Source organism: Podarcis cretensis (assembly GCF_951804945.1).
Source record: "Podarcis cretensis genome assembly, chromosome: 7".
NCBI lineage: Eukaryota > Metazoa > Chordata > Lepidosauria > Squamata > Lacertidae > Podarcis > Podarcis cretensis.
In genome coordinates this window covers 21,069,743-21,091,947 of record NC_137176.1, presented here as the reverse complement: position 1 = coordinate 21,091,947, position 22,205 = coordinate 21,069,743, and the positions used below count along the sequence as shown (strand labels likewise).

The window sequence follows — 22,205 nt, the reverse complement described above, 5'->3', positions numbered from 1 at the left end:
AGGATCATGCAAAAGTTGTTATTATTTAAGAAATGAGAGAATGTCGCCAGAAACATCATTTTTACAAAGGAAGGTGGAGCAGGAGAAGAAAAGATCAGCTGCTGCCACCATGGTCAGCTCTTAAACAACTGTTTCTCTCTAACCCTCTTCCTCTGCTGTTATTGTCTTCTTCTTCCCCTTCTTCTTCTTCTTCTTCTTAAGCCTGCACCACCACCAAATGAAACATGCAAACCTTTGGTGCTTTCGCATACTGAGAATTCTGACTCACAGCCATCGGTTAAGTCCTCACACTAACTTTCACCGGAACAGACAGAAAACTTTCCACATCAAATACATTACAATACAAACGTCAGGACACATTACACAATGCCCATTAAAACATAATTCAGATAAACAGGATTTTACAGCCATCTATGTTACTGGTATCTTCACGACTGTGGATGCCATAGATTAATTGTACATTAAAGCTAAAAGAAGTGATAGCAGCTTACTTCCCGCTGCTCCCCGCAAAAAAAGTAATTTTAAAATAGCACAACGTAGCCAAAACTTTTAAGTCCCATTTCCATGGGTGAGCTGAACTAAGTGTCCTGCAACTGGATGCCCTCTTCTGGTTAAGCCTTCTGTTGTTGACCTGGGTGTTTTCAATGGAAAAGGATGGAGCTATTACCAGATACCATGCCGTCAATGTCAATAATCTCCATTTTGAAGTTTCTTCAGATAAGCAGTCAGCCCTTCACATAGCCCCTTAGCAAAGAAGCAACAAAGGCAGAACAATGCAGGCTGTCATTGGAAATAATAGCAAAAGCAACCTCTTTTCCTGATGCCTAGATTCAAATGTGCAGTTTTTGGAGAGGCGAGCTGAAGCACTCAGATGTGCAGCTCGCAGAAGCTTCCCTTATTTACCCCCTGCTGCAAGACTTCATTCCAAAATGACAACTTGCACAACACATGAAAAGTGTCATTCATGGCACAATATTTCAGGGTATGTAAAAATTTCATGTGGAAGCACAATATCCCAGGGTCTGAAACTAGGAATCATCGTCCATCAACCTGTGCTGTAAATAATCATTAAATGCAAAATACCCTCTCCTGCGGCGGCATATAATAATAGCATTGCCGTCCTTTTATAAGCTCGAGTCTGGATCCCAGGTACATTTCAGTCACTAAAAAGTTGCCAATTCATTTCTTTTGTGTGTTTTGCTCATATGGAAATGAACAGAAACAGACTCCAACAACACAGAATGGCCATGCTAAGATGAGAGTTGAGCCTTTGTTTCTTGGAAAATAATATTCTATTTTTAAATATATATTTTTAGCTACTGAAGTGCTGGAGAATTTCAGTCCTCCCCTGGAAAAATACTCAGCAAAATGGCCTCACCATTTGCACCATCCATGATTTTTAGATGTAACTGTTAATCCGGTTTTCATATTGTTTTGTAATATTGTTATGCACCACTCCAGCCTTCGAGCAGTGTGAGATTCCAGGGGTACCAGGTGTGCATACGAGGGTTTATGCTCCCTTTTGGACAATGAGAGACAGTGGAGACTGTGGTGTTTTTATGCTGTATGGTTTATAGACAACCTGTGCCTACTCTGGAGGGGGCTCTGAGCATCACATTCAAATCAGTGTCAGCTTCTTCCAAAGGAAGCAGCATCCCTGCCCCGCAGTGTGCCTGTCCCCAAGAATGGTCACATCCCACCTGTTCTAACCTTGCTAACCTAAGCTCTGGTCATTTGTAACACAGAGAAGCCCTACTCATCTGCATTCTCACACCTGGTTCTTTGATGCTAAAGGATCATTAACCCCAGGTTCTCACCTCAGAGGAAATTAGGCAGACTCCATTATCTTTGAACCCATGTTGACTTCACAGGATTAAGGATGTGTGGCACACTGTCCAGCACAAAGGGTCTGACTTAATTAGCCATCACAAATGCTAATTAAAAGATTGTCAGGGACTATCTCACGTGAGTCTAGCTATTACCTCTGAGGACATTCACTTTGACACTCCCCAAACCTTAATTAAATTCTAGTACCTGTAAATCTATAACAATATCTTAATATTGTAGTATAATATCATAGAGTTTCAGTATGCTGATAACAACTTAGTGTATACACACTCAGAGGATGACCTCTAAACCATCCTAAATATCTTCGCAGAAGCTTATGAAAAGCTTGGCCTATCACTCAACATCCAAAAAACCAAAGTGCTGCACCAACAAGTACAAAACAACCCCTCTGCAGCACCACAAATCCAACTCATTGAGTAACGTTGGAAAGTGTTGATCATTTCTGCTACTTGGGCAGCTCTCTTTCCACAAGAAAAGATGCTGAAATCCAGCACCACCTGAGCTCTGTGAATGCAACTTTCTCCCGACTGAAGACTGGGACATTTGCAGGGAAAGCAAAATGCTTGTTTACAAAGCTATTGTACTACCAACTTTACTGTATGCTTGTGAAACATGGACCACTTATAATGCCATCTCCAACTCCTTGAAAGATTCCATCAATGGTGTCTCCACAGCATTTTACACATCACTTGGGAAGACAGGTGAACTAATGCCAATGTACTGGAAGAAGCAAAGATCACCAGTGTTGAAACAATGATTCTTCATCATCAACTTTGTTGGACTGGTCATGTTGTGTGGATGCCTGATTATTGTTTTCCAAAGCAACTACTCTATTCTGAACGTAAAACTGGAAAGTGTAATGCTGGTGGTCAACAAAAAAGGTTGAAAGACTCTCTCAAGGCAAATCTTAAAAATGTAGTATAAACACTGACAACTGGGAAACACTGGCCTGCAAGAGCTCCAATTGGAGAACAGCCTTTACCAAAGGTGTCATGGGCTTTGAAGACACTCAAACTCAGGATGAAAGGGGGAAATGTGCTAAGAGGAAGGCATGCTTGGCAAACCCTCACCATCATCAATTTCCACCCAGAAACTTATGTCCCTACTGTGGAAGGACGTGTGGATCCAGAATTGGCCTCCACAGTCACTTACGGACTCACTGTTAAGATCATGTTCATGGAAGACAATCTTACTTGGCTACAAGTGATTGCCAAAGAAAATTTTAGGAGGAAGCAATAGGCTTAGCCTTTACTCCATCTAGTCACCCTCTCCCAGCTCTTCTAATATGAACTAACTAATTAGAACTATGAACTAATATGAACTAACTATAGAGTTTCATTTAACAAAAGAGAGTTTTCTGATAAAGGGTGTTAAAAAATTCACCTCCCTGAAAAAATAAGTCAGCTGAATGCTGCCCACCCCACACAATTATGTCCACAAATAGCAGGAAAAACTTTTGGAGGCCATTTTTGTTTAGTACTAACTAAAGTCCTAAACAGCCTTGGCCCAATATACCTGTTATGTGTGCCGGCGTGGTTGCTTGAGAGCAAACAGGCAGGACTCCCACTGGTCTTTTCAAGGCTTTATTATCTGTGCAAAACATTTACAGTGCAGAGCGTCTCAATTCCATGTCTGCTCAGTCACTAGGAGAATCTGGGAGTGGGCAGTCCTTAAACTTTCCCCAGCATAGCAGTCTTTTGACCCCCCCCCCCCCCGTCCTATGCCTCCCCTCTCGGTGCGTAAACCGACTACGCAGAGAGGGCATGGGCAAAGGGGGACCTGCCTCCCCCCCCCCCGCTTTGCTCAGGCTCGGTGTTGCGGCTCTCTCTTGCATCTTCTGAGCCCTGCATCCCTTCCCACTGGAGGCGGGGCTTCCCTCCTCGTGGAGGAAGAGCTGCTTCTCACGATCTTCAGAGGCTCCCTGTAACCCAACTGCCCTTCCACCTCTCGCCTCTGAGCTAATAGCAGTTCCCTGACAATACCTGAAGGTGTGCCTCCACCCTTATTGTTCAGCCCACCTCAGAGTGCCTTCTGGTGGTTCCCTTACTGAAAAAAGTGAAGTTACAAGGACCGTCTTGGCAGTGGCGCCCTCTCTATGGAATGCTCTCCTATCAGTTGTCAAGGAGATAAAGAACTCCAAAACTTTTAGAATGGCATCTGAAGGCAGCCCTGTATCGGGAAATTTTTAATGTTTGATGTTTTATTATGCTTTTATATGTGAGGGAAGCCACCCAGAGTGGCCGAGGAAAGCCAACTAGATGGGTAGGGTATTTATTATTAGTATTAGTATTAGTATTAGCATATGTGGCGCTGTGGGTTAAACCACAGAGCCTAGGACTTGCCGATCAGAAGGTCGGCAGTTCGAATCCCCACGACAGGGTGAGCTCCCGTTGTTCAGCCCCTGCTCCTGCCAACCTGGTAGTTCAAAAGCACCTCAAATTGCAAATAGATAAATAGGTACCGCTGTGGCGGGAAGGTAAACGGTGTTTCCGTGCGCTGTTCTGGTTTGCCAGAAGCAGCTTAGTCATTCTGGCCACATGACCTGGAAGCTGTACACTGGCTCCCTCAGCCAATAAAGTGAGATGAGCGCCGCAACCCCAGAGTCGGTCATGACTGGACCTAATGGTCAGGGGTCCCTTTACCTTTTTTATGTTCCTGAAAGTCCATATGCTACTGTTCCAGAGAAGGTAGGCTTCTAGCACAGGTAATCATCTATCTTATTTTTAACCTGCTCTTCCTGGAAGTAGTTCAGGGTGGTGTGCAGAGTCCTAGTATGGTGTACATTGGGTAAAGGCTACAGCTTTGGCACAAAGTCATACTTCCATGGTAGAGCATCTGTTTTGGATGCAAAAGGGCCCAGGTCAAATCTCAGGTAGAGATGGGAGAGAATCCTGTCTGAAATCCCAGAGAACTGCTGCCATTCAGGGTAGACGATACTGATCTTGATGGACCAATGGTCTGGCTCAGTATAAGACAACTTCCTTTGTTCTTGGGAAACAATGTTATCTTCACAACTATCCTGTGAAACAGCTTAGGCTGAGCAATAGTTACTGACCCAAGATCATCCATTATGTTTCATGGCTGAGCAGGGAGTTGAACCCATTCAGCACTTTAACCATTACCGCACACTGCCTCAGAGCATGGGGGAACAAGGTTTATTTTGTTTTGTTTAAGCATTTATCAGCTACATTCTCAGTCCCCAGTGCAGAATCCCAAAACGGCACTCTGGTTAAAACAAAGAAACAATTGCAAACCGTGAAAGATGCATAAAACGGCAGAAATACAAAATCACCCATAAGCAGCCACAGTCAGAACAGAATAGAAGAGAATAAAGCAAATTCAAAACAAACACAGCAGTTAAACACACATTCTGTTTTCCATTAGGAAACCCATTTGAAAAAATCCATCTAATAATAACTTGACTTTAGAAAGCCATCAGCATGCGGTCCGATGGAAGCCCCACTAGCAAGAACATTCTATTATGTGGTTGTCTCGGCAGAAGAAGCCAGGCTATGAAACCCCTGCAGTCTTCACCTCCCAAAAGGGCAGGATGCAAGGAAAGAGGAAAGTGCGTGTCAGAGATGCTCCCCGAAGTCCGCAGGCCTCAGATAAGTCTGAAAAAGTCAGAACCAGCACTTTAAATTGAGCCTAGAAGCAAAGTCAGAGAGCTTGAGCTAAAATAGGAATTGTATGCTCTTTGAGACTTGTCTCTGTCTGGAGGAAGGCCACAGCTTCTTACCGTAGCTTCCAAGCCACCTTCAAAGGTAGAAGGCAGCCCCTTTGGCTTGTGCTTGCAATGCCTATACAGAAAGAAAGTGATTTATTGGGTAGAACAGAGGGCACAAGTGAGAGAGGTGGTATACAATCCCTCCAACACAAATGAGTTTTTCTTCTCAGGCCCCACAGTACAATGAACAGCTAGATCAATAACTGAGTGGCAGGAACTGTACGCTGAATGCCCCTTGATCCGAGATACATATTTTTAGAATATTATCGAGAATTTGTATCAAGTAGGGCACAAGGAGAAAGGGACGACAGAGGACGAGATGGTTGGATAGTGTTCTCGAAGCTACCAGCATGAATTTGACCAAACTGCGGGAGGCAGTGGAAGACAGGAGTGCCTGGCATGCTCTGGTTCATGGGGTCACGAAGCATCGGACACGACTAAATGACTAAACAACAACAACAACAAAGTATCCTGCTTCTGATCTTTCGATGTTGGGAGTGGGGAGAGGAAGCAGCTGCCAGAACAATTTGTTTGACTGATTCAAAAAAGCAAACAAACAAAAAACTCTTGAGGGGTGTTCTTCACAATGGAGAGATGCCTCACATCTTCCATAGTCAAAACAAAATAAAAAAATTCCTTCCAGTAGCACCTTAAAGACCAACTAAGTTAGTTCTTGGTATGAGCTTTCGTGTGCATGCACACTTCTTCAGATACACAGATGCCATAGGGCATCTTTTTTATGCTGTGGATCTGGCATGCACTGTTTTTTGCAGAATGTGAGATAGTAGCTTTGGGCTACGTTTTTCTAAAAGAAAAGACTTTTAAGTGCAAATGATGATGATGATGATGATGATGGTAATAATAATAATACTAAAACTACAATGATATCTTTTGCTTCCATCTTATAAAGAAAGAGTAATCATGATTGCATTACAAGTTGCCAGCAAGAATTTTGAATGAAGGCGTGGAGACTCCCCACATTATGTGGAAAACGCATGTGATTAAGATACTATCTCATTCAGTAGTTTAGTGAAGTTGCAAGTCCGAGGTTCTCTCTCTCACAACACAACTCGACCAACCCACAGACTTATCCTCCCTCTTCCTTCTCCAACTCCCAACTGACTTCCCAACAACTCCAACTCCAACTCTAACTCCTCCCCTTGGGTTCCCACTGGCCAATCACTTCACACTCATTTAACCCTTTCCTTATGACCCACCTAGGAGGGCAAACGCCACAGATGTGCTGCCTGAAACTCTTGAGAGCTTCTGCCAATCTGTGTAGACAATACTAATCTAGATGGTCCATTGATCTGGCTCAGTACAAGGCAGCTTCCTATGTGCCCACATTCTGGAGAATTTAGCAAAGTGAGGCAGTTCTCAGTAAGAGGAACACCTGAGCTCCGGCAGCCCCATGTCTGCAACAAGGCCTTTTGATTCTGCTCCTTCCTGCCCTAGGGCTGTTTTCTGCAGTAGGCCTTCTCCTCAACAACCACTTTCCTGTGATAAAAGGGATAAAGTTAATTCAGGGATGAAGTTAATTTCATTAAGCATGAATTCTAGAGCAAGATTTCCCCAGGTGAAGAATGCTTTTAGTTCTCAAGTGGATTGTAGTGAACAGGCCTTGACCTTAACATTTTCACATAATTCCACTCCTTGTCCTCCTCTCAGGAAACCATGACCTCTCACGATACTTGTCAGATTCCAAGCAGCTGAAACACCTCATAGCTGGCCCATGACAGTATCTCAGATGCAAAGGACTGACTATTCACAATGACCCATTCTAAATAAATTAAAAATTCTTAGTACCATTGGATTAGTCTCCAGAAACCTTGATAATTCCAGACACAATCTGCTGTGCCCTGGAGAGAACTTCCTCATTAATTCTTGCCACAATGTGTCGGTAACACAACAGGGTGTTCTGGATGTTATGCTGAGAGAGGAAAGGCAGAAGTTATCTTTAAACATCTGCTAGATTTACTAAGAACCTGAAAAAGAAGAAGACAATGCACGTACTTTTGTAACCTAAGAAAATCTTTAATAACAATTATCTTTTTACAAAAATATTATTAAAAAATATTATTATTATTTTGAGCCACCCCTCGCCCAAATGTATATGCAGTGTTGCATCACAAGACATCACCCCCCAAGAGGAATTCTTATGGAGTGGGGAGATGACATCTGTCAAAACAGCTCCCCTGCTACTAGGACTCCAGGGAGCAGCAAAAAAGCTGTTTATAGTTAAGACTCAAAGGGATAAACACCAACAGCAGGAAGTGCTACCTGAAACCTTTCAACACATTCCCCCCCTTTTTACAAAACCCACTCCAAAACTCACCATTGTGGGGGAAGATTTTGTCTTAATCCTAACTAACATACTTAGCCGATTTAAGCACAGAAAGATTCTATCTTTCTACTCCAGGGATGACAAGACTGAGGTTTCTGGCATATGCTTCTCATTTTGCTTGAACCATGAGGTCTACCAACTAGTACTAGGTACAGAGTAGCAGGACCACGTATACTTAGAATTAAGAACAAAGGGGTCTCTGAGCACATACTCAGGCCAGTGAATTGTTTTCATGAAGGGAACTAAGATGATTTCCTATCCATTCTGAAGGAAATCAGCCCTGAGTGCTCACTGGAAGGACAGATCATGAAGCTGAGGCTCCAATACTTTGGCCACCTCATGAGAAGAGAAGACTCCCTGGGAAAGACCCTGATGCTGGGAAAGATTGAGGGCACAAGGAGAAGGGAATGACAGAGGACAAGATGGTTGGACAGTGTTCTCAAAGCTACCAACATGAGTTTGACCAAACTGAGGGAGACAGTGGAAGACAGGAGTGCCTGGCGTGCTCTGGTCCATGAGATCATGAAGAGTCGGACACGACTAAACGACTAAGCAACAAGATCATAGTCCTACCATTCAAAAAATAAACTGGTGATGAACTATAATTTCCCATTTTGGACATAATGACTAACTGTGGTTTCATTAAACCAGTATGTAAGGAAGGAGGAAGAGGGAGACAAGGAGAGGGGAGGGAGTGTGCCTAACTATGGTTTGGCAGGTTGCGGATCAAAACTGAGCCTGAGTATTTTATAGCCTGTTAGGCAATAATTTGTCCGGTAGGCTATGTTTGCCTTTGTAGACCATAAGGTGTGAAAGTCTGGTTTATCGCATGATAATCTTATGCAGAAGCTATTCTCTACAATTATGTAAAATTTGGATGGGCATAAGAAAAAGATCAATCTTATCAAAGAATTAGCTAGATTAAGAATATTTTCAATCCATATCTTCAGTACTCCTCAGCATTATTTGTCATCACATCAGTAAATTTAAGGGATAGAAATGGACTTTGGAATCTAAGTTTATGAAATGCTTTATTTTGTGGACTAAGGGATGGTTCACACATCATGCGACCTGTGGCAGCAAGGGTGGCATGCATGTATGAATGAGCCAACAGAATCAGATATCACAAACAGAAATTCTTCTCTCACATCAGCTCAAAGATGAGCTTCTAAGTAGAGTCTACTAACAGCACACCTACACAAGCTGTGTTCAACCAAGCCAAATTCACCTCATCCAACCATGTATAGCTTCCCAGAAGAGGCTGAATCTAGTTTTTGCCCTTCATTTGAGACTGCAAAAACAAGTACCGTATTTTTCGCTCTATAGGACGCACTTTTTCCCCTCCAAAAATTAAGGGGAAATGTGTGTGCGTCCTATAGAGTGAATGCAGGCTGCACAGCTAAGCCCAAATCCAGAACAGGGAGAAGGAGCACTGCGCAGCGCTCCGTCTCGCTGTTCTAGCTTGGGGATGGCTGCGCAAAGCCTCTGCAGGGCAGTGGGGTGAAGGCACCCTGCTGCCCTGCGGAGGCTTCAAAGGCTGCACTCCGTTGGCTTCAGGCAGCTATCCGCAAGCTTTCGAAGTGCAGCAGGGTTCCCGCTGTGCTCCGAAGGCTTGCAAATAGCCGTCTGAAGCCTGGAGAGCGAGAGGGGTCAGTGCACACCGATCCCTCTTGCTCTCCAGGCTACGCTTCGCTGGAGAGGCGCTGCACAGTTTTCCCTCTCTGCGCAGCGCCCCTTCAGCGAAGCAGGAGGAGAAATGGAAGGGGCTCCATTTCTCCTGCCACTTCGCTGAAGGGATGCTGAGCAGAGAGGGGGAGAATTTTTTCCCCCTGTTCTCCCCCTCCTATAGTCCGATGTGTCCTATAGAGCAAAAAATACGGTACTACACAAACCATAATACTCTGCTAGTGTTCTGTGCTGGGCTTAATAAAGCTGGAAATCTCCAACTGTTGAGTTATCTAGTGGTGAGAAATCAGAGCCTGCCACACATGCTAAATGTGACCCATAGTTCTTCCTGAATGCTTTACATTTCTGATATTATGCCTGAAAAGGCTCTGTTGAAAGGGTTGTCCTCTGTACATTTCTCAATAAAGTCCCCCAGCACTTTTCTTGGGGGGGGGGGAATCAATATGGTGAGATGCAACCAGTCCAGTTGTAAAAGCAATACTTTAGAAAGAAGCATGGAATGCTCAATTGCTCTGTTCTTCCTTGATATGCTGAAGACATACTATATGTGTGTGTGCATGGTTCTAAGAAATTATTTTCTCAAAAATATGAGGGGAAAGTGGTTATCTCTCCAAGTCCTATCCATGGTACGCTCAGAGAGTATATGGTCACTGCAGCAGAGATAAGAAGCTTGTTTAGTATCTAGCTTTGCAATGGAAATCTACTATGAATGAGGAGGAGGAACATTTAATTGAGAAGAGCATTGTAATGCCTGTTCTTACACAGCTGATATACAGTGGTACCTTGGGTTACATATGCTTCAGGTTGCATACGCTTCAGGTTACAGAATCCTCTAACCCAGAAATAGTACCTCGGGTTAAGAACTTTGCTTCAGGATGAGAACAGAAATCGTGATCTGGTGGCGCGGCAGCAGCAGGAGGCCCCATTAGCTAAAGTGGTGCTTCAGGTTAAGAACAGTTTCAGGTTAAGAACAGACCTCCGGAATGAATTAAGTACTTAACCCAAAGTACCACTGTACTGCTTAAGGGGAGTGGGAATCTCATAAGATTTAAATTCCTTCCTGCTGCATGCATACACAGAGTGTTGAAATAAGGATAGTGAAAGCACAGCTAAGAAGCTCAAATCATATATATGACTGACACCCTTCTTTGGAAATAAAGCCAATGTCCAGACTTGAACATTCGAAAACTTTACTTGCAGAAACTTACAGATGAATTAAAACATAATGTTTAGAGTTGCATGCTTCTCGAAGCATGGGCTTACAGTCTCTTCTTCTAACTTCGAAACAACTGTATTTTCCTCCTCTGAGAGCTCAGCACTCAGCCTTCTGTATCTCAGTTGGCCATCCTGTGCAACTCTTATGAGAGATTTCCACTTTTACCTTCTCCTGTAGCTTTAATCTCTTTCTTTAAGCAGAGAAAATGCACTCCAACACTCTATTCAACTTAGCAGTGTTCACAGTGGATTTCAAAACACAGCCATCCTGCTTCACATAGAATGGAATCTCTCCTTCATGAGGTGCCTCCCATGTGACCAACATTAGTCAGTCACATGAGAATGACTAGAGAACTCTCTAGAATTCACTTACCAACCAGTCAAATTTAAACACATAGTGATGCATACAAGCATTTACAATTTCAGTGAATTAAATTACTATACTTAACACACAGTAGGTCCTTGTAGCAACACTCTGAGCTGTTTTATGACCTTTTCATTACATCAGTGTGGAATTCAAGAAGCCCCAAATGCAGAGATTTGTAAGTTTGTAATATATGAAAATGAAACAATTATTAGCATTGCTGCTCATAATCAAATGCCTATTTAATTAAAAATATATATACAAAAGTATCCTGGTTCCAAACCTGACAACTTTCTTACCTCTCTGTCAGATGGTCTGCTCTGTCAGATGGTTGGAGGAATCATAGAATCATAGAATCATAGAGTTGGAAGAGACCACAAGGGCCATCGAGTCCAACCCCCTGCCAAGCAGGAAACACCATCAGAGCACTCCTGACATATGGTTGTCAAGCCTCTGCTTAAAGACCTCCAAAGAAGGAGACTCCACCACACTCCTTGGCAGCAAATTCCACTGTCAAACAGCTCTTACTGTCAGGAGGTTCTTCCTAATGTTTAGGTGGAATCTTCTTTCTTGTAGTTTGGAACCATTGCTCCATGTCTGCTTCTCTGGAGCAGCAGAAAACAACCTTTCTCCCTCCTCCATGTGACATCCTTTTATATATTTGAACATGGCTATCATATCACCCCTTAACCTCCTCTTCTCCAGGCTAAACATGCCCAGCTCCCTTAGCCGTTCTTCATAAGGCATCGTTTCCAGGCCTTTGACCATTTTGGTTGCCCTCCTCTGGACACGTTCCAGTTTGTCCGTGTCCTTCTTGAACTGTGGTGCCCAGAACTGGACACAGTACTCCAGGTGAGGTCTGACCAGAGCAGAATACAGTGGCACTATTACTTCCCTTGATCTAGATGCTATACTCCTATTGATGCAGCCCAGAATTGCATTGGTTTGCCCAGGCTTGCCCAGGAGCTTGCCCAGGCATTCTTCCACCAGCAACAGATTGTCCAAAGCACAAATTATTGCCCTGAAACATTGAATGAGGAACAGCTGCAAAAAGAAGAATAGTAAAAAAGTAAAAAAAATAAAATCAATTTATTGGAAGAGAAAACACACACATGTAGACTGAATGAATGAGATTTTGCCCTGAGGCAAGTTGGATGGTATTATTGATAACAGGTTCTTGCCAAGAGACAAACTATATTTTGCCACTGAGGAGGCAACTAGAGATGTTCTGTTCAGAAAAGCTTGATGTCAAGCTTATTCACATGGATTTTTTCTGTAATTTCTCTCTCACCCCTTGATCCTGAAAAGGTAGTTATTTTTCTTCAGCCAGTTCTACTAAAAATATGAACAACTCTTGCATATTATCGGCATTTGTGTACACATTCTTATACAGTGGTTCCTTGGTTTAAGAACAGCTTAGTTTATGAACAACTTGGATTAAGAACACCGCAAATCCGGAAGTAGGTGTTTTGGTTTGTGAACTTTGCCTTGGAATAAGACCATGTTTCGCTTCCTGTTGAGTGTGGTCCATTTGTAAATTGAGTCCCCACTGCTATGGGAAAGCACGTCTTGGGTTAAGAATGCTTTGGTTTAAGAACAGACTTCCAGAACAGATTAAGTTCTTAAACCAAGGTACCACTGTGCGTATATTACAGGACTGTTTTATATACAGATTTCCTAAAGTAACCAGCACTTAAACAGATAGTGCAGCAATGCATGCAACACTATAAAAATTTGAAGAAAATAAGAGAGGTGAAATCACACAGGTGTTCTGGGAGGGAATTTCTTATTTGATATTTATTCCAAGTTTTCATAAAATTCCCAACATATGAGGATAGTAGATTTGTAAACTCATAAAACTAAGCTGGCAGAAGACGACTGTGTAGATGTATTCATTCGTAGCTTTGGAAAACAACCTATTTAGTCCAGCCACTAGTGTCAGAATAGAATCATGCTGCATTTGTGCTTGTCTACTCTTGTGAAGTGAAAAAGCAAAATACACCCCACTGCCACTCTTAACTAAAGAGCCTTTACAAAAAGAAAGAAAGAAATACAGAAAACTGTTGCCCAAAGTTGCATGTTCTATCTAAAGAATGTCAGAGAATTCTGACCAAAAAAAAAAAGGGGGGGGGGGAGCAGAAGTTGCCATTGTTTGCTTATTTGTCCCATGCCCAAAATGGAAATCAATTCAATAAATATAATTGGTATCCACTGTTGTTGCTTTCCATCCACAGATTATACATAAAGCAATTCACTACATTCCTCTGCAATTGTATTATGTTTCCTTTGCAGTGACATGAACAGGGTGGAATAAGGCAAGGACAGTGTCAATTACAGAATTAATTGCCTAAGTTTTGCCACAGAGGACAGGGAGACGAAAAACATGTTTTTTGAAGGAAGACAAACTGCAGTGGGATGGAAACTGCACTGCATTTGATGACCGCAAGGCAGTATAGGAAATGGTGGCTTCTGATATCCCTGGTTTTATCATGCTTTATGGAAAACCTGACCTAGTGTTGTATCATGAGTAGCACCTAAGATGGCGTCAGCCTGACATCATAACTGTCTAAAGATTCAATTGCTTTTATGGCCATCTGAGAGGCTGCACTCATTGCATTAAAAATGGTGCTTCCTTCTTTCAGCCCGGAGTTAAGAGTAGGAGCTCATCCAGACTTCCACTTGTCCTACCTCTCTCCTCCAGGAAAACCCAATCTTTATTGTAGAATTGGAGCGAATGTCAATTGGCTTTTCTGCAGATGGGCATTTGCTCTGATTCAGTGCTAAAGAGATTTTTTTTTTTTTCTTGAGGAAAGTGGTAAGACGAAGAGAAAACTGCTTTCTAGGCACAGGTCAAGAAGAAATGTAGATGAGTCCTTGGTTACATTGTCTGGCTATATAGGAATTGGCAGGAAAAAAGAGTTATATGATTCCTAGCGGTGTCTGTCAAGAGGATTTCTGAAGGAGAATCTCTGTATTATGTACTGCTTCAATGCTTTTAACCTAGTAGTGTCAAACTAATAAATAAAGTTCTTGTTTCTCTTACTGGGCTTAACCTCTGCCAAGGAAGTCATGGAGTATCTCCAGAGAAAGAGCAGCATTCACTCATGTGAGCTCCCCTCTGTAATCTGACTTGGCACAGGTCTACCACCTCAGTGAGAACTAAGGCTTTGAAAACCTGCACAGTTTTCTCTCATTCCACCCAACACGTTGAACTTGCCTGCCAACTACATCAGGCGGCTTCCACTGACCTTCGGCAGGCGATGTTTCCTCAAAGCCTTTTCCTCTTCTCTGAATTCTTGAAAGAGGAAACCTTGTCAGAGAGGTAGAGCAGGGGTTTTGCTCCAAACCGTTGAAGCCGTTGGAAAAAAAAAAATCAAGCATCTCATTGCATAACAGGGATGGAGAACTGTTTTTCCATCCCTCTAGTCTAGTCCGTATAGTTAAAGCTATGGTTTTCCCAGTAGTGATGTATGGAAGTGAGAGCTGGACCATAAAAAAGGCTGATCGCTGAAAAATTGATGCTTTTGAATTATGGTGCTGGAGGAGCCTCTTGAGAGTCTCATGGACTGCAAGAAGATCAAACCTATCCATTCCGAAGGAAATCAGCCCTGAGTGCTCACTGGAAGGACAGATCCTGAAGCTGAGACTCCAATATTTTGGCCACCTCATGAGAAGAGAAGACTCCCTGGAAAAGACCCTGATGTTGGGAAAGATGGAGGGCACAAGGAGAAGGGGACGACAGAGGACGAGATGGTTGGGTAGTGTTATCAAAGCTACCAGCATGAGTTTGACTAAACTGCAGGAGGCAGTGGAAGACAGAAGTGCCTGGCGTTCTCTGGTCCAGGGATTCACGAAGAGTCGGACATGACTAAATGACTAAACAACAACAACAACAGTCTAGTCCAATGACTGCATTCAGTGGTGGACAACCTTCTGGGATGGGGCAACAAAGGTAGCTCTTACCTATGTACAGGGGGTTACAGTCTGGATGTACAAATGGATTTCCAAGATGGCTACTTGCTAAAATAACCAATATTAGGTTTGAAACAAAATATTTAGAAGTAAAGCTTTGTATCCAGTGTAGTGCTAAGTAAGTGCTTTGTCAATGAAAGGATTCCCATTTGGACAGCAGGATTCTCTTTCCCCTTTCGCATCTGGTACGTGCCCCACACCCTCCCCATGCTCCAGAGTGTTGGAGGAAAACATAGAACAGATTTAGGGGGTTCACAGGGAGAGGAGATGGAGGAAACTCCTGTTGAACAAGAAGAAATCCTTGCGCTGATGGGATGCTTAATAAATGCTGCATAGGATACAAATCACTGTGAGACTGGTGACTTCTAAAAAAAGGGCCTTTTCATTGGTCGTGCTGTGCTCATGAAATGGCTTCCCCAGAGAAGCTCACCTAGCACTCACAATATAATTTTTAGGGGCCTGAGTTAAACCTCCGTTTCTCAAGTTTTAAATCAGAATCCATCCGTCACTTTAGGGTTTTTTGTTTACACCAGTTTCCTCTTTGCTGGGTTTCATGCTGATTTTAAAGTGGTTTCAGATGATGTGTTTTATGTTTTATGTGTGGGAGTTTTTGGGGGAGGGGGATTTTTGCTGTCTTTGTTTATTTTCTCTTTCTTAAAACTTCCCCACCCCCTTCCCCTTTGTATTTAACTCATAGCTGTCAACATTTCCCCTTTTTAAAGGGAAATTCCCTTATTCCGAATAGGAGTCCTCGCAAGAAAAGGCAAAAGTTGACAGCTATGATTTTACTGTCCAGAGGACATGGTTGGATGACTTGGATTATGTATGTAATGATGATATTAACAAGGGAAGAGAGAGCTGAATAAAATAATAGTTTGCCACATCCTGGAATATAGAGATACACTCGCAAACCATTACATTAATGATTTTAAGAGAAGGCTCCTGAAGCATACCAAGACTTGCTGGGTGATAGGGCTGACTTTCTTTTCTGCTGGTTACTCCCCTGTACCATCAAACTTCCCCACCCCTGCTAAGCCACTCTAACTCTAATCCCACTTCTGCACCAAATATTTTGATGTCATAATAATATTCATCTAAGTTTCACCCAAGGTATTGTGGTGATTCAAAAATCCAGCGTTGCTGGATCACATATGAGATTAAATATTTGAAAATAATTGTGCCTCGCAGAAATCCTGCTGATAGCTGCTAACTGTCTTTAGGACCAGTGCAGATTTGTTGGTACTCATGGCGTGCAGAGTAATTTCAGAACGGACTAGGAGGCAGATATCATCTGATCCTAGATTCTAGAGGTGGGAAAAACAGATATGTGGCTCCGGTAAGAGATAAGGAAAGAGGGGAGTTGTTCCTACAGCAAGTGAGAGAAGAAAATCGAATATTGTCACAGGAAAAAAAAAAAAAACTTACTACATCTTGTTCAACAGGATCATATGTCCTTATACTGTCCTTCATTTGAATAGGTATTCCATCCATAGAAGGGGAGTCTCCCAATAGATTCTAATAATTTTCCCCAGATACCTTCTACCGTTACTTCCAGGCAATGTTCTCAACTCCTGCATTACTGTTTATTTGTTTTTAGAAGGCTTTGCAGAATATGTTTAAGTAACATCAGGAAGCAGGGCCTTTAGGATCTAATACTGCTGCATTTATTAACTTTGTGGTATAGTAGTTTGAAATTAAATTGCTCTTTGGGAGTTGTAGCTAATGTACTCGCTACCTCACATGAACTTTTATTTGGAAAACCAGTACACCCATAGAACAACAACAACAACAATACCAGCAGAATCATACATTGGACATTATTCCAGAGTAGGCTTCTTCTTTGTGGAACAGGAATTCAATAATATGAAGCACCCACCATTCCAAAGCTGGATCATGTTCCTAGCCCCCTCACTTGTAAAACTTAGATCCTCAGCATACTCACCTAGATTACAGTGGTGCCCCACAAGACGAATGCCTCGCAAGACGAAAACCCCGCTAGACGAAAGGGTTTTCCGTTTTTCCAGGCGCTTTGCAAGACGACTTTCCCTATGGGCTTGCTTCGCAAGACGAAAACGTCTTGCGAGTCTTGCGATTTTTTTCGCTCCCCCCCTTTTTCTAAGTCGCTAAGCCGCTAATAGCCGCTTAGCCGCTAAGCCACTAATAGCCGCTAAGCCGCTAATAGCGCTAATCCACTAAGCCGCTAATAGGGTTGCTTCGCAAGATGAAAAAACCGCTAGACGAAGAGACTCGCGGAACAGATTCTTTTCGTCTTGCGAGGCACCACTGTATTTCTGGTTCCTTATCTTTTCCTTCTGGGTTATTTTTTCCAAATACAGAAAAAAGCTGCTATAGAGTGGAGAAAGCTAATGTGGTTGTATGAATCAGTCCCAAAGTCACATATAAAGTTGATTATTTGATGGGTACAGGGTTGTGACTGTATATCTATTTGCCTCAACTTCATGGCTTACAAACTGGCAAACCAATCTAAATCTTTTCCCCAATAGTAAAAGTTAATATATCCCCCAAATAAATCTATTCATCACCTGTTATGGAGATCCATCTTGACAGGGCTGAGATGCTGTCTGACTGTTAACTGCTTTTGGCTTAACCAAGACTTAAAGCATATCTTCTTTGTGACATCACACATGACATCAGAATGGCATGTTTGCATTCATCCTAGACTATCTCTATGCCAACAGCAATGGCCAGTAAACTTCAGTAGCCAAATAACCATCAGCCTGACTACCCAGTTGTTTCTATCTAGACTATTGGATGTTTATTTTTTTCCTCTCATAATCAAAACCTGAAGAAGACCTGCATATAATCTGAAAACTGGCTTCCACTGTTAAAGAAAACTAATTGTCAGGGACTGGGCAGAGGAGGAACAGTGGAGATCCCCTCCCCATCCTGATCCTTCCAGGGAGGAGGAAGAAGAAGATGACAGTATAGATTTACAACAGGGGGTTGAGGGAGGTAGCAGCTCAGAGGCAAATGAGGGGGAAAGTTGGGAAATCATGGAAGAGCCAGAACAACACCTGGCTGACACGCTGTCATTAGAAAGCATTCCAGACCTTCCATCTCCCAGAACCTAGTGAGCCTTAAAAGTAGGAGAGCAAAGAGCTCAAAGACAGAGGCCACTTAGTAGCACCGATAAAGGAGATGATGTTGATGATGAATGAGGAAGTGGGAGAGATGGGGGGGGGGTTGGAAATTCACTTGGGACAATACTATTATCCAAGAGGCTGGTTCTATAGCCTCTCTCTGTAAAGATTGAAATAAAAAAGGACGGTAAGAAACTTTTCCTTGTCTTTATACTTTCCTGGGTAACCAGCTGGGAGCTGCTGACAGCATCCTGACACTAATGATGTAATTTCTCTTCTTGTGGGTATTAATACTCAACCATCAGTTCACTTACACAAAAAGAATATAGCAATGCATTATTGCTTGTGTCCAGGATAATCCTTTGGTCCTACACAGTGATCTGAATATTTCTTACATACAATCACAAAATCAATGTGCATCTTCTCTGAACTCCCAATCGTAGAGTTCCTAGGATCACAGGGCTCATAGGTCAATATCCAAGAGAATCATTTCAGATGTGGTAATAAGTGAGAGAAGGGAGATAGAACATGACTGACATAAACCTCCTGTTCTCCTGAGCAGATTTATAATTCCTTCCAGTTTGTGAGTTAAATTTATTTGTCTACATCACAGGAAGATTGTGCATCTTTCCTTCAGGTGAGAGATGGAAGAACAATACTGGAGGAGATGGAAAAGCATGGGGAACAGGAGGAAGTTAAAACAGAGAGTTCTTACCGTTCTGTACCCCCTTTGTAGCCTCATGAATCAGGCAATTCTAGATTACCAAGAAAAAGTGTGAGGGAACTTAAATGTTGTTCCAGAAAAGATGGAGCCCATTATAAGTAAGAAGGAGAAGCAAGCTAGTAATCTTCTCTAACACTGGGGTTTTCTTCAACAACAAAGCCATTTGATTGATACATAAAATCTGTTAAGTGAGTTCAATTATATTTAAGTAGCTTCCCTGCTCTTGCCAAACACTCATCCTCATGTACACTTGCTAGATTTTGCAGGCACTTTTTTACGATTATTCATCCTGATGTCCGCAAATGGAACTCTATTAATGCTCATTTCAAAGGCCACTGTAAATTCAGACACATATAAACACCACACACAATGCTGAGCTTGCAGAACCGCTTATACATCAGACTATTAAGAAATACCTTTTTTTTTTAATTTGAAAAGTAAATCAAGGAACTTTTTAATAGGTTAGGAAGGAAGGCATAAGCATAAATAAGTATCATAGTTTGTCCATTCTTTTAATGGTTTCATTGCCGTCGTAAACTAAAATGTTAATAATTTATATTGTGTGTCTTCCTTTTAAAATAAATAAATAAATAACTGCTTACTGAGGAGCTTAACAGTGTATATAGATGGTAATGCAACTGAGGAATTTACAGCCTTGGTACTAGGCTGGTTAACATGAGCCAGTGAAAAATAGTGCCATAAAATTTCATTTACCATTTACCACTACGCTGGTCCGAAGCAGCCAAAGCCTCTTTATGTGAGTTCATAAATGGGGGGTTGCTTTTATTATATGGCTCCATTAACTATGCCATACCCCCCAAAAGGCAGAAGTTATCACCTTTAAATGAATACCCTCGTCAGGTCAGGATTTATGTGCATGTATGAAGAAGAAATAAGATATGCATGTGTCCTTTGCACAGATAAACATGGACTTATCAGCATGCAGACTGTAGAAGGAATCCAGTTGTGTAAACCTCATACACAAACAGATGCCTCAGGGTTTCTCCACACTTACCCTTCCTTTGATTTAAAGCTCCACATTGAAGCACTGTGGTTTTTTGTTTGTTTGGTTGGTTTTGGTTTTGCTGCAGAGCTTTCCCTGCAAAATCCCACTCTTTAAACCTCAACCAGAGCAAGCATCAATCCATGGAAAACTCAAATGGACATTTGCTCCAATTCAGCTTTAACGAGAGGGGTTTTTGCAGAGAAAGATTGGGGCAAAACAAATAAATAAATCCCAAACTCTGACATGGACCTCTGCCTGGATAAAGTGGGGTAAAAGTAATTGTGGATAAGCCCTCAGTCAAAGGGAAATTTTTCCCAGTTCCATTGAATATTCAGGGAATGGGAAAGGAATGCCAGCATCCTTTCTGAAAGAGTGAATGTTGGTTAGAGGCACCATGGAACATACTAGGAAGGAGATAATGGAGTCCAAGTTCCTTTTGCTATGCTCTGGGTTCCACTGGTAGGATTTCAGGATGCTGGTGATAATGGATTTTGTGCATGTGCCAACCAGCCAACCAACCAACCAAACCCCCTACAGTATACACACACCCATTTTTTTGGTTTTGTTGTTGTTGTTGTTTAGTCATTTAGTCGTGTCCAACTCTTTGTGACCCCATGGACCAGAGCATGCCAGGCACTTCTGTCTTCCACTGCCTCCTGCAGTTTAGTCAAACTCATGCTGGTAGCTTCGCGAACACTATGCAACCATCTCGTTCTCTGTCGTCCCCTTCTCCTTGTGCCCTCAATCTTTCCCAACATCAGGGTCTTTTCCAGGGAGTCTTCTCTTCTCATGAGGTGGCCAAAGTATTGGAGTCTCAGCTTCACGATCTGTCCTTCCAGTGAGCACTCAGGGTTGATTTCCTTAAGAATGGAGAGGTTTGATCTTCTTGCAGTCCATGGGACTCTCAAGAGTCTCATCCAGCACCATAATTCAAAAGCATCAATTCTTCGGCGATCAGCCTTCTTTATAGTCCAGCTTTCACTTTCATACATCACTACTGGGAAAACCATAGTTTTTACTATACGGACCTTTGTTGGCAAGGTGATGTCTCTACTTTTTAAGATGCTGTCTAGGTTTGTCATTGCTTTCCTCCCAAGAAGCAGGCGTCTTTTAATTTCGTGGCTGCTGTCACCATATGCAGTGATCATGGAGCCCAAGAAAGTAAAATCTCTCACTGCCTCCATTTCTTCCCCGTCTATTTGCCAGGAGGTGATGGGACCAGTTGCCATGATCTTCTTTTTTTGGTGTTGAGCTTCAGACCATATTTTGCGCTCTCCTATTTCACCCTCATTAAAAGGTTCTTTAATTCCTCCGCACTTTCTGCCATCAAGGTTGTGTCATCTGCATATCTGAGGTTGTTGATATTTCTTCCGGCAATCTTAATTCCGGCTAGGGATTCACCCAACCCAGCCTTTCGCATGATGAATTCTGCATATAAGTTAAATAAGCAGGGAGACAATATGCAGCCTTGTCGTACTTCTTTCCCAATTTTGAACCAATCAGTTGTTCCATATCCAGTTTTTTGGTCTAAATTCTTTTTTAAAAAAATTGCCTTTCTGCACCAGTGGTCCTGCACAAGTCTGCAATATTTTGAAAAAGGAACCATTTGGAAGCTTGCTGTGGCCTCCCCACCAACAGCTGCTGCCTGAGGTGGGAACATCACTCTGCCTAATGGCAGGGCATGCACTGTTTCAGAAATTTTCAAGAAGCAAGCATGATGTTTGGGTTGACAGCTGACCACCTTCATTATTGCTGGCCACTTTTGACAGTAAAACAATAGCCATAGTGGAACTAACTGCACTTTCTGTTCTTAGCAGGAGTCTTAAATACCGTATTTTTCGTCCTATAGGGCGCACCGGCCCATAGGACGCACCTCATTTTTTTTTGGGGGGGGGGGAAATGAATAAAAAAAAATTACTTCTCCCCCCAGCCGTGGCTGCCGCCCCAAGCCTTGCGCACACCTGCCCGAAGCACGGGGCACCCTCCGGAGGGCTCCGCGTGCTTCGGGCTGCAGGCTGCCGCCCATGCCTCGCGCGCCCGGCGGGACCTCCCGCCGGGCGCACAAGGCTTGCGGACACTTGCCTGAAGCACAGGGAGCCCTCCAGAGTGCTCTGCGTGCTTCGGCCGGCAGGCTGCCGCCCCAAGCCTCGCACGCTCGGCGGGACCTCCCGCCGGGCGTGCAAGGCTTGCGGACACTCGCCGGGGCTGCAGGCTGCTG

General features: G+C 42.9%; 2 long non-coding RNA genes across 3 annotated transcripts in view; one reads left to right on the top strand and one right to left on the bottom strand.

Moving 5' to 3' along the window:
- The window catches only part of LOC307220954, a 125,113-nt gene that overhangs the window by 7,533 nt on the left and 95,375 nt on the right, over nt 1-22,205 (bottom strand). Inside the window, exon 1 of one of the 2 annotated variants that reach the window (XR_013841206.1) lies at nt 11,484-11,523. The exons of the other annotated variant lie outside the window; for it this stretch is intronic. This is a non-coding gene — a long non-coding RNA (uncharacterized lncRNA). Of the gene's footprint in view, nt 1-11,483; nt 11,524-22,205 lie in introns of those variants that run through there. 2 annotated transcript variants of the gene reach the window in all.
- Nucleotides 1-22,205, top strand: part of LOC307221009 — a 46,431-nt gene that overhangs the window by 1,347 nt on the left and 22,879 nt on the right. The window lies entirely within an intron of this gene.